Source organism: Staurois parvus, unplaced genomic scaffold, assembly GCF_062004578.1.
Source record: "Staurois parvus isolate SC_StPar_1 unplaced genomic scaffold, SC_StPar_1.0 ptg000356l, whole genome shotgun sequence".
Lineage (NCBI taxonomy): Eukaryota > Metazoa > Chordata > Amphibia > Anura > Ranidae > Staurois > Staurois parvus.
In genome coordinates this window covers 316579-328707 of record NW_028318152.1, presented here as the reverse complement: position 1 = coordinate 328707, position 12129 = coordinate 316579, and the positions used below count along the sequence as shown (strand labels likewise).

The 12129-nt window shown below is 40.3% G+C and overlaps 1 pseudogene; it reads left to right on the top strand.

Moving 5' to 3' along the window:
* Positions 1-3693: 3693 nt before the first annotated feature.
* LOC149456574 (ADP-ribosylation factor-like protein 6-interacting protein 1) lies at positions 3694-4768 on the top strand (annotated as a pseudogene).
* Positions 4769-12129: the final 7361 nt, after the last annotated feature.

The window sequence follows — 12129 nt, the reverse complement described above, 5'->3', positions numbered from 1 at the left end:
GCCAACAGCTATGTGTGTCATCCTCCCCACCTACTGATTAAAATACCTTACTTCTTGGGCACTACCTGCCTAATATCCCAATTTCTCTCATTATTTAAGTTAGTCTCAAATCAGCTCACATTGTTTGAGAAACATATTATTCTCATTTTGTTTGACATGACTCCTATGGATGCTCCATCACACTGGCCAGAGGCTCACAGTTCATCTGGACAGTACAGTACTTAAGTGCCATTTGGTTCATCTGTTTTTAGCTTCCACCAGAGAAGAGGATGGACTTATTACATCACTAGGCTGTCTTGAATACTGAAAGATATTTAGATATATACCTGGTTGGTGAACCTGCCTTTCTTTTGAATTTTGAATATATGCTAAAGCTAAGCTAAGCAAACAAATGACAAATGCTTGTTTCCCTTCTAATACTGGCCTCTACATTGCTACTGTGTCATGAAGTAACATAGATTCTGGCAGGTGGAACTACAGTACGCATTGAGAGACAGGAATCCAAAAATGTAAATGTAGGATAACAGCATTGGCTGTGATAATACATGGTGTCTCAGCAAAATTTTTGTTCTTAAATATTTGGCTTTAAAAAAATCCAAAAATAACCTATCAAAAAATAAAAGTCAGCAGCCACAAAAACTGTAACTGCTGACTTTTAAAAAACAGCCACTTACCTGTCCCTCGGTCCCGTGGTGTGTCCCCGGCAGGTCGTTTCACTGGCTGTCCTGTATTCCAGGAGGCTGGCATCTTCAGTGTGGGGAACCGGGTGTGATAGCTTGCGGCTTCACAGCCGGGTACTCACTGCTCATGCGCGAGTAGCGCTGAACTTCATGAATGGTCGTGTAGTCTTCTGGGACCTGTCACATGTCCCAAAAGACTACAGAGAGGGAGGGAGAACACCTTCTGCTTCTGATTGCCTAGGCGATCGGACCGTAAGTGGGAGCGGGAACCTGTCAAATTTGGGTACCCTCTCCCCCCGACCCCCCAAAGGTGCCAATCCTTAATGGGGAGCGGGGGAGCAGTCCTTAAAGCGGAACTTCCCATTTTGGGTGGAGCTCCGCTTTAAAGTATATGTAAACTCATTGAATAGGACCCTAACCAAGAAAAACTAGAGGGGCTTTGAAGGTACAAAACCATATATATAAACATAAATTGTACAAAAATGTAATGACAGTTAGTAAAAGTTAACACCTTTTATTAGGTAAATAAATAACCACCAACAGGTGGAGCATAATCATCAGACATATACATGGAAAGTCATAAAATACAATTGGTGAGACCTGGCCACAGTAATTGTTACTGATGTCCTAGATGAAAAAATGCATCACGAGCCTCAGCTACATATAACCAACAGTTACAGCCTCAAGACACCAAGGCTGGGCTGTAGATAATGATAGACATTAATAGTACATGGCTATCAACTTGGAAACAAGAAGTGATACTTGGTTGGTGTAAAATACCTAAACTGATAGTATCATATTATAGGTGTTAATAAACATATAAACATATAGTTTCCACTTGGGACCATGAATGGGCACTTTGTATCAACATTCCAACACATTTCACAGGACAAAGCCCACTTCTTCAGGGAAACAAAACACAAATTCATACAAAACACAAATTCCTACAGCAAGCAAATACAGAACTAAAGATATATAATCATACAAAATTATACAAAAAAAACAACAAAAATTAATAAAAGGCTTAACAGCAATTACCAGTTGATGATACCAGCACATTCCTAGATGGCTCATGCAAAATATAGGACCTGTAAATCGTATCTGATGGAAAGAGGGGGGCCTTCATCAACTATGAGGAATGATCATCAATCAGGAAAGGAGCTATATCCACTCGTAAACTTGTAAAACAGCAGAATTGTCATTCTAGGGAATCACAAAGTACATTGGTAAAAAAATCTAATCCCAACTTCACCCCTACTCTCCATATTGGTCATAAGTCCAAACCCTCAAAGAGGGAGAGGGGGAAAGAAGAAAGTTGTTACAAACAATAAATATTGATCAGTTCCGCAAATCAGATTCAGCTTAGATAGATAAGCAACAAAGTACAAACATGTCTATAGGTGTGTGAGCCCAACTCCATCCAAATACATACCACACAATTAGAAATACCTTGGCCAAATGCTTCAAAGATGGGGTACCGTAAGGCTAATATTGTTTCCCATCAACAGAAGGAAAAACCATGAGAGGCTACGATTGTTTCCTGTCGAAAAAGGGGGGAGAAAAAACCTCACCCCTAATCCCCCTGTGTAGTCCTGAATTGAATCAAGCCTACAGAGCTTTAATAGTGGTCAATTGGCATCAAAATGGTGCTGTTGGGGATGTACTGCACATGCGCAATGACATCAGTGACGCACGGTGATGATGTCATGATCTCTGACATCATTGCATCATGCAACGTGACGCAAAATGTTAAAAAAGGTCATGGCCATCTTAAAGAAGCCCACGATAGAGGACAAATAACAATAAAAAGACAGGGAATCAAAAAGGGGAAACAACCTCAGTACAGCATGGCCAAACATGGCCCTGTAAATCAAACAACAGGGAATCAATAAGGGGAAACAACCTTTATAGAGCACAGCCAGGCATGCCCCTGTAAATGGACAACAGCTCGTTTAGGACCCATTAAGAAAAAAAGTAATGGCAAAATAATCGTAAAGGTAAAAATATATGCCAGAAAGTCCAAAAAGCATCCGGGAGGTTGGTATCATCAGCTGGTATTACAGAGCACTGTTTTATTATAGTGACTGCAACAAAAAAGTATATAATAAATCCAAATCATCATACATCAAGGAAATATTTACATATATCAAATTATGGAAATTGTTCATAACAACAAGAAAAAAAAGGGGGGGGGGCATAAAAGGGGCTGTGGCAAAACCAGACAAATTTAAGACAAAAAAGGTTTGAAGCTTATATAATCATTTAAGCCTGGTGGCTGAGTAGCTGCCAGGTTATGTATCCATTGTGCCTCTTTTTGGAGGATACGGCAGTCCCAATCACCACCTCTTGGATCTCTACAGGGAAGGATATGTCTCCCAACTGAATAGTGGAGACATGATCATAGATCCTTTCCAGAATCGCCATTTGCTTTTACCTATGTAGAAACTTCCACATTCACATATCATCATATATACCACCCCTGCCATTTGGCAGTTGGTATAGTGTCGTGCCCTATGATGTCCCCATTTGGTAAAGTATGGTTACAGTCTTGAGAGATGAACTGACAGTATGCACATAAGAAAAAATTGATGTAGCGCTAAGACAAATGTCACTCAACATACATATATAAACAAGTGCTAATAAATGGTCATGCATATATAGACCTATTGCTTATCCCCTAATGGGGGAACGTGACTATATGCTTGTGATAATTGCACAAAACACCATGCAAAGGAATAATATATTCCTACAAGTGACAAAGGTGAATATATTACAGTCCACTGCACACAAATACTGTGATCCTTTTAACAGGCGTGAGAGTGCCACTGGTGTCACTGGTGCCACAATCCAGAAATGGTTTGAGTGCCTCCTCACCTCCCCGCACTGACCACAAGGGCCAATACGCCTTTGAAGAAGGCCAGTGTATCACGGAGGATGCTGGGAGCTCCTTTATATCTGGGGCTCAGTGGAGAGGTGCGGGCAGAGCGGTGTGAGAGGAGCTGTGTACACAACAATGGCAGAGGGGGACAACAGGAGCACCAACCAGCTGGCTGCAGAGACTGCTAGCCTGGAGGACCATTTTCATGGATGGGGTGAAGTGGTCCTGCTTTCAGATTGTGTCCTTCGCTGGGAGAAGCAATGGTTTCCAGCTGCTATAATGGGAACAGTGTCTTTTATCATCCTGATGATCTATTACCTGGATCCTTCAGTTCTTTCTGGTGTATCTTGCTTCGTTATGTTCCTATGTCTTACTGACTATCTTGTTCCCACATTGGCTCCCAGAATCTTTGGCACATGGACCACAGAACAGCAACAGAGGCTGCATCATGAGATCTGCAGCAACCATGTGAAAACCCAATGTAGGATTATTGGCTGGTGGAGCCGGCTCTTTGTTTTGAAGGAAGAATATGTATTTTATGTCTATGATCACGCCTCTTGCTCTTGTACCTTGGATTGGACAGCAAGTTTATAACCTCTTCCTAACCAATCTTAGGGCTCGTTCACACTTGACTGTTTTACCAACGCTTGCCAAATGCCCCTATAGAGTTTGGCAAGCGTTGGTCCGGCGTTTCCGGAGCGTTTTTTAACGCACCACAAATGCTGCAGGCGCAGTTTAGCAGCAGTTGCTAGGCATTTGCAGAGCGTTAAAAACGCCCCACAAATGCCTATAATGAAGTTTAAATGGTGTTACCGCTCCGCAAACGCCCCGCAACCATGTCGCAACCGTGCCGCAAACGCCGGCTGGGTGTTTGCGGAGCGGCACCATAGACTAGAATAGGAGGCTTCAACACCTCCTGACTCGACCAGAGGCGTCCGTTTTGCCGCGACGCATCACTGACGCTCCCGTTAGAACAGCACCATGTGCTGCAATGTGCAGAATTCTCCGAGGCGTTTGGTAAGCGGTAAAGACGCTTCCCAAATGCCTCTCTGCCGCCTGCACACAAAGCTAGTGTGAACGTAGCCTTATAGTGAGGTTTGCACTTTTGCTACCTGGTCTCAACAAACATGGAATTATTACAAAATTTGTAGGAATGGGTAAGCGGGAAATAAATAAACTTCTGAAGCAGAAAGAGAAAAAAACTGAATAAGGTCAAGTCAACTATCACACTGAAATTTCCATGGGAGAATTTAATTTTTTATTCCAAGTTTGCTATTTGGGGATAAAGTATACGCTGACCTTTTGCCGAGCACTCCCCCAATAACTGCCAATGCTGTATCTTTCTAAACTTGTTGAGCTGAAACTTGTAATGTTTCTCTAGTGTAAAAAGTCTTTATCTCTGGAGTGTTTGACAAACTGTTGTAGTTCTCAGTCGTCCATGTCCTGTGGACAAAATTCCTGTGTCCCTCTATTTTTAACCACTTGCCCTCCAGAGGATTTACCCCCCTTAATGACCAGGCCTCTTTTTGCTACTCAGTGCTGCAATAATTCAATAATAATAGTAATAATAATAAATAAATATAATAATAATTGCACGGTCATGCAATGCTGTACCCAAATGAAATTTATGTCCTTTTTTTTCACACAAATAGATCTTTCTTTTGGTGGTATTTGATCACATGTGTGCTTTTTTTTCCGTGCTATAAACAATAAAAGACCAAAAAGTTTTAAGAAAACCGGTATTTTTTACTTCGGCTATAAAAAAATATATAGTAAACTCAAAGTTAGTTATAAATTTAGGCCAAAATGTATTCTGCTACATGTTATTGTCAAAAAAAAAATCCAAATAAGTGTATATTGACTGCTTTGTATGAAAGTTATAGCGTGTACAAACTATGGTATAGATACTGCAATTTACACCATTTGTTTGCTATACAGCACTGCACTAGTTTAACTGACAAATGCAATACGGTACATAAATGAAATTTATGTCCTTTTTTCACACAAATAGAGCTTTATTTGGGTGATATTTGATAACCTGTGCGCTTTTTATTTTTGGCGCTATAAACAAAAACATTTTGAAAAAAATGTTTTTGAAAAAACTATATTTTCTCATTTCTGCCATAAAAAAAATCCAAAAAAACTAAAATTTCATCATAAATTTAGGCCAAAATATATTCTGCTACATGTTTTTGGTTAACAAAATCCCAACAAGTGTATATTGATTGCTTTGTGTGAAAGTTATAGCATCTACAAACTATGGTATAGATAATGGAATTTACAGTACACAGATTTTACTTTCTGACTGCACATTTCTTGAGGTGCTAAAATACCAGGATAGTACAAACACCCAAAAACGACCCCTTTCGAAAAGTAGACACCCTAATCTATCTTCTGAGGGGCATATTGAGTCCATGGAAGATTTATTGTTTTTCCACAAGTTTCTGAAAAATGACAAAAACATTTTTTTTGCACAAAGTTGTCATTTAAATGATATATTTCTCACACAAGCCATGGGTATATGTGGAATTACACCCCAAAATGCGGTCTGCTACTTCTACCAAGTATGGGGATACCACATGTGTGATACTTTTTGGGAGTCTAGCCACATACAGGAGCCTAAAATCCAATGACCACTTTGAAAGCCTGAAGGTGCGTAAATTCCTCATTTCTCAGGATAGCACAAACCCCCCCCCCCAAATGATCCCTTTTTGTAAAGCAGACACCCCAAGGAATTTAAATAGAGGCATGTTGAGTATTTTGAAGATCTCATTTTTTCTCACAAGGTTTTGAAATATAAAAAAAGAAAAGAAAAAAATATGTTTTTGTTTTCTTTCTTCACTTTCCACAAACTTGTGGCAACAAACAAGATCTGTAAAATACTCAACATGTTTCTTATCAAATTCCTTGGGGTGTTTACTTTCCCAAAAGGGGTAATTCGGGGGTTTGGTGCTATCCTGGTATTTCAGGGCCTCCGAAACGGTGATAGGTAGTCAGGAAGTGTAATGAGGAAATAAAGCCCTTTAAAAGCCTGAAGGCGCTTATTGGATTTTGGGGTCCTATACTTGGCTAGACTGCCAAAAAGTCTCTCACATGTAGTACCCCCACACTCGGGAAAAGTAGCAGAATGTATTTTGGGGACTAATTCCACATATACCAATGGCACGTGTGAGCAATAAATTATTTAAGTGCCAATTTTGTGTAAAAAAAATTTATTGTTTTTGTCATTTTCCAAAAACTTGTGGTAAAAAAATATATTTTTCTATTGATTCAGCATGCCTCTCAGCAAATAGTTTGGGGTGTCTACTTTCCAAAAAGGGGTTGTTTTGGGGGGTTGGGGCATTTTATGCCCAGCATTAGAAGTTTATGCCACACATCACTCACTCTTCTAACCATCTGAAGATCAAGCCTTTTCTGACACTTTGGCCCTGATTTACTAAGACTTGAGTCTACCAGCAGACTCTGAACATTCAGGCAGACTCAATTAAATCAATCAAGACCTGTCAGTCTTCTGAGCGGCGTCTAGCAATCTCATTGACGAACCTCTACTTTACTATTAGTAAATGTGAAATTGCCTCTGGCACATTTTTAGGTGCAATACCGGATATGTTCGCTAGATGGCGCACAAGCGTGGGCATGGTACCATTGGCGTTTTTATGTTAGCAAAAGAGAATACTTAGAATGTAACATAATTAGTACACCTATATTATTTTTTTTTTTTTTTTTGCTGTTTCTCCAAAATGATCAGACAACTAATGCATTTACTAATGAATGTCATACATTCTATTTTCAAATGTTAAACATTTCACACTTATATCTCAAATAATTTGGAATGTCTAGTTCTAGTTTCCCAATATAATGATATATCTTCATTCTCTTTAATCACGTAACTATTCTATGTTAAAGTCAAGTGCAGCACTATAAATGCATGTGATCAATAATGAACGCATGTAAAAACCAAAAAGTGCAAAGAATTGCAATAATGGTGTAAAATGGTAAATGGTGCTAAAATAAGTTCATATAATCATTCCTGAATAATGGAATGTCCTTCGTGTGAGAGTACCAACTCAGAGAGTGCCTATGAATGGCACGTGTGGTTTCTCCGTGACGGACAGTAGTGCATGAACTCGTGAAAGATAAACCACCCTTAGGACTGGTCTACACTCACCAGAACAAAAGTATTAATGCGCATGGGTTATACACATCACACATCTGGGGGTGCAGCGGTATGCTGGCAGCTATGGGTTAGTAATCCAGCTCCAGCCATCCATCCATCAGGGTGGGTGCCCAAATGGTCCTGGGGAGGAATTAGCTCAGCCACAGGAGCCAGAAAGGTGCTTAATAGTGTAGTACACTGTCACAAGGGTGGATGACCTTTCACGAGTTCATGCACTACTGTTCGTGGTTATATTTATCTTGTGTAATACCATTTTAGTAGTCTATATAATTTGACCAGCGCTTGCGTTATCATTTTTAAACAGCACTTGGGTCATGGGTTCTAATCCCAGTCATGGCTGCATTCCAGTTTGCATGCTTTCCCTGTATGGATGTGTTTCTGCCAACACTCAGAAGACATGCTGTTAGGTTTGTTGGACCTAGTTACATGGCTGAGTTTCTGCCCTTAGATTATAAGTTCCTTGACATTTATGAACATTAAAAAAAGGGAGATCAATTTTCTGGGTTGTGTCAGTGCCAGGAATATTGATCAATCAATTATGATTTTTCCTAATGACTAGAAAGTGGATGAATGTTACCTGCGTCCTGTTCTTCTGCCAATTAGGAAATGTGCAAGTTTCATGCTGTGTATATTTCATTGTAACTTTTTTTTCTTCTTTTAAATCTGTCTCCTTATACAACTTGACCCCCTCCCCCACCCCATCATCCCCTGTCCCATATGCAAATCTATGGATCACCGCCCCACTCTTTTTAACTATTTACTGATCAGGTGAATGTGTCTCATTTTCTATCAGCTACAGCTCAGATCTCACATTATTATACGATTGCTGATTGTATATCACCACTAGTCTGATTGAATTCACAATCCCTGGTCAGTCCCATTCCCTTACCTCTAATAATCTTTAGGGCCAGTTCACACTACATGTGTTTCAGTTGCTTTTTTGGCATCATAAACGCACAGAAAGAAGGTTATCTGGTTGTCAATGTTATAGTTCACATCAGCGCTTGCATTTTCAGTGCATTGCAGGTGCGGTAAAGAAAGTTGACCACACTGCATTGTTTCTGCACAGAACTGTACTGGAACACATTGAAATGTCCTTGAATGTACTAAAACGCACATGTCCCTAATTAAATTGAATAAAAAGAAAGTAGAAAAAACTAACTGGAAGGGATACAAAAATGCAATGCAACGTGTCCAAAACGCATCCAAAATGTACTGGAACACACTAAACATGCATGCCAAAAGGGCATGCAAAAACACATCAGGAACACATCTAGACTGTTTCTATAGTGTGAACTGGTCCTTAGGACTTGTTCACACCATTGGTGGTGCAGAAACGCATGCAAGAACACACATTTTCCAGCACAGCAAAGAAATGCAGTGCCCTTTGCATATGTGCGCGGTTAGGTGCAACACACTTTTAAAATAATATGCCTGCAGTATTTTTGCATGTTCCCACACATTAGGCAGCCCATTGAAATTAACGAGCTGAGGAAAAAAAAAAGTAAAAAATGCCACATTCACACAGGTCCTCTGGCCTGTACAGCATGAATGAGTGGGTTGTTTATGTGGCTAGAACCACCTGTTACACTATGGGGACACAGCAGCTGTATGAACACAGGTTTTAATCTGACAGGTGTGAAGGCGTGGGGAAGTGGCCCTGAATGCTCTCACTGTCTGTGTTCAGGGCTGTACACCTGCAACCATATGCTTGTCAATTTATGACCTGCAGCAATTCCATAGTGTAACATAGGTTGCCTGCAAATGGCAACAGCCACAAAAACAAACCACTGATTCCCACTCTACAGGCCACAGCACCCATGAGCCCCAAAACCTCAATTACACCTCAATTACACACACAGCTTTATTTATAAACGCAGTACAGTTTTATAATTTAGATTTCACAGGAATATGGTTGGGATTATGTCCATTAATAATGGTTTTAGTGTATTTTTACCATAAATATAATTTGGATATTTTCTCTGGCGGTGGGGGGCTGTCAGGTATGCTGTACAGGGCCCCATGATATCTAACAGTGGCCCTGGGTGTATGCTTGTGTCTGTGCCACCTGTATAGTTAGGAAGAACCTTGAACCTCTGCTATGTACCTCAATGGATCTAGGAATTGGACATGTTTTCAACTGAAAATACAACAATTATTAGTAATGTTTCCCCAGCAAATGAGGATCAGCTCCTCGGTGGAGAACAGCGATCTCGCCATGTCCAGATGTAGTTTGGAATTCCACAAAAGAACAATTCACAAAACTAAAAAATAGACTTGCAAATTACCACTAAACTCTCCTAACTACACTCCCATCCACTCACACTCCCCACTTCCACTTCCGGGTGTGTGCAAACGTCCTTCCGGTATGACAGCTGCTCTAGCGCCTCCTCCAACAGCCGTCTTGGCGTTTATTTGTGCACCATAGCAATTTTACATGCGGCTCCATTGTGTATATGACATTCGCAAATATATGTTTGCAGTTCTATTGTAGATTTGGCATTGGTGAATGTATGCTTGCAGCTATACTGTGTATATGACATTGGCAAATATATATTTGCCAGTAAAGGCCCAAAGTCAACATAAATTGGGGGCCCAATTTATTACTGTTAAGAGGATTGTAGAAAAAGAATAGCTAGCTGCACATTGAACACGACCTATTCATTGGTACATAACATAGTCTTGTGGTGCAATAGGGGGCTTTTGGTTTGTTATTTTGGACATACTTGCACATGTGCGCTCTAACAAGGATGATTTGGGCATATTATATAGCTAGCAAAAATAAGCGTTAGGGGTGCTAGTACATTTCAGATACTTATATAGCGCTGTCAATTTACACAGCGCTTTACATATAGATGTGGTAAATTCACAGCAGTCCCTAACCCTCAAGGGGTGTACTAAGAGCCCTAACTTACATTCATACATATACTAGGGCCAATTTTGACAGGATCCAAGTAACCTACCAGCATGTCTTTAGAGTGTGGGAGGAAACACAGGCACAGGGAGAACATGCAAACTCCAGGCAGGAGGTGCTGTGGCTGGGATTTGAACCAACAACCCTAGTACTGCCAGGTGGAAGTGCTAACCATTTAGCCACTGTGCAACATTCAACTAGACCATGAAATAATGCCCCAAAAAATACATAGTACAAATGTTTATTGATCAAATACACATTCCACATTTATTTGGACAGCAACAAAAAGCTACATTCAATATCTTGGTGTGAAAACCCCCCCAAAAAAAAACAGGATTGATGTTGCTAAAATAGAACGGTCCTGCTCATAAGAGCTTACAATCTAAAAGATTATACGTATAATGAACTGTGCTTTCACAGGTTACAGCAGGAAACAAACGGTTAAGATCACTTGGGCTTATTCACAAAACAAGCTGCAGATCGAAATATCAATATAAAAATACATACGTGCCAAAAAAAAAACACCTCCCACCTCCCCAAATCCCACACACATACATTTCTCACCTTGTTTGTCTAAAAACTGCATTTCATTCTAAATAAAGCAAACTTGGAAGAGCAGAGCAATGGACATGCGTTAGGATTACAATGCAAAAATAATAAACACAATCATTGTACAATAACACACAAACACACCTTCGAAGGTAGAACATGCAAAACATTTACAGCCTACATCAAAACACAGCGTGAGTGTGGCCTGGGGGCAATTCACCACAATATCTCTTCCTCCCCAAACCACCACAGACAAGGACATGCAAAAATAATGTGCCTGTACAAGGCACAAAATCACCACTACTGGGTCTCTTTATATAAGGTAGGCCACACCCACCACTGTCATTCACTTGGTCAGAGAAAGTGTTTGCACCTGATTAATTCTCTTCCCACTTGCGTTAACCCTTGGTATACAGGCCCCACAAATCAGAGTCAGAAAGAAAGCCACAGTGAAGTGTACCTGTGCAGCATACAACAGAACATTGAACAGGAATGTGAAAGGGAACCCTATTGGCAATATTTCTTGGCCCTATGGGCACAATTCACTCCAGATTATCGCATGAGTTAAGGCAGTCACATGACCACATCTCGCATGCAGTACTGAAAATGTCAATTCACTTTTGCTAGTATGTGGCATTTCCCATAAATCGGAAAAACACTCAGGAAATCAAACATAAAAAGACCTTACACCCCAGTCACATCAAAGCCGATTTAGAAATTGTGCGACGTACAGTGAAGATGCTGATTTCCTTACGATTTGCAAGACATCTGACACAGATATCTATGCAAATTGTCACAAAAGTAGTACATGTACTACTTTAGAAATCAGTGTCGGAAACGCACCCATGTGACTGCTCTAATAGAAGACAATAGGGTGCGACTTGGCATACGATTTGCAAGTTGCATGCCATGCAAATCGCATGCCAAGTCG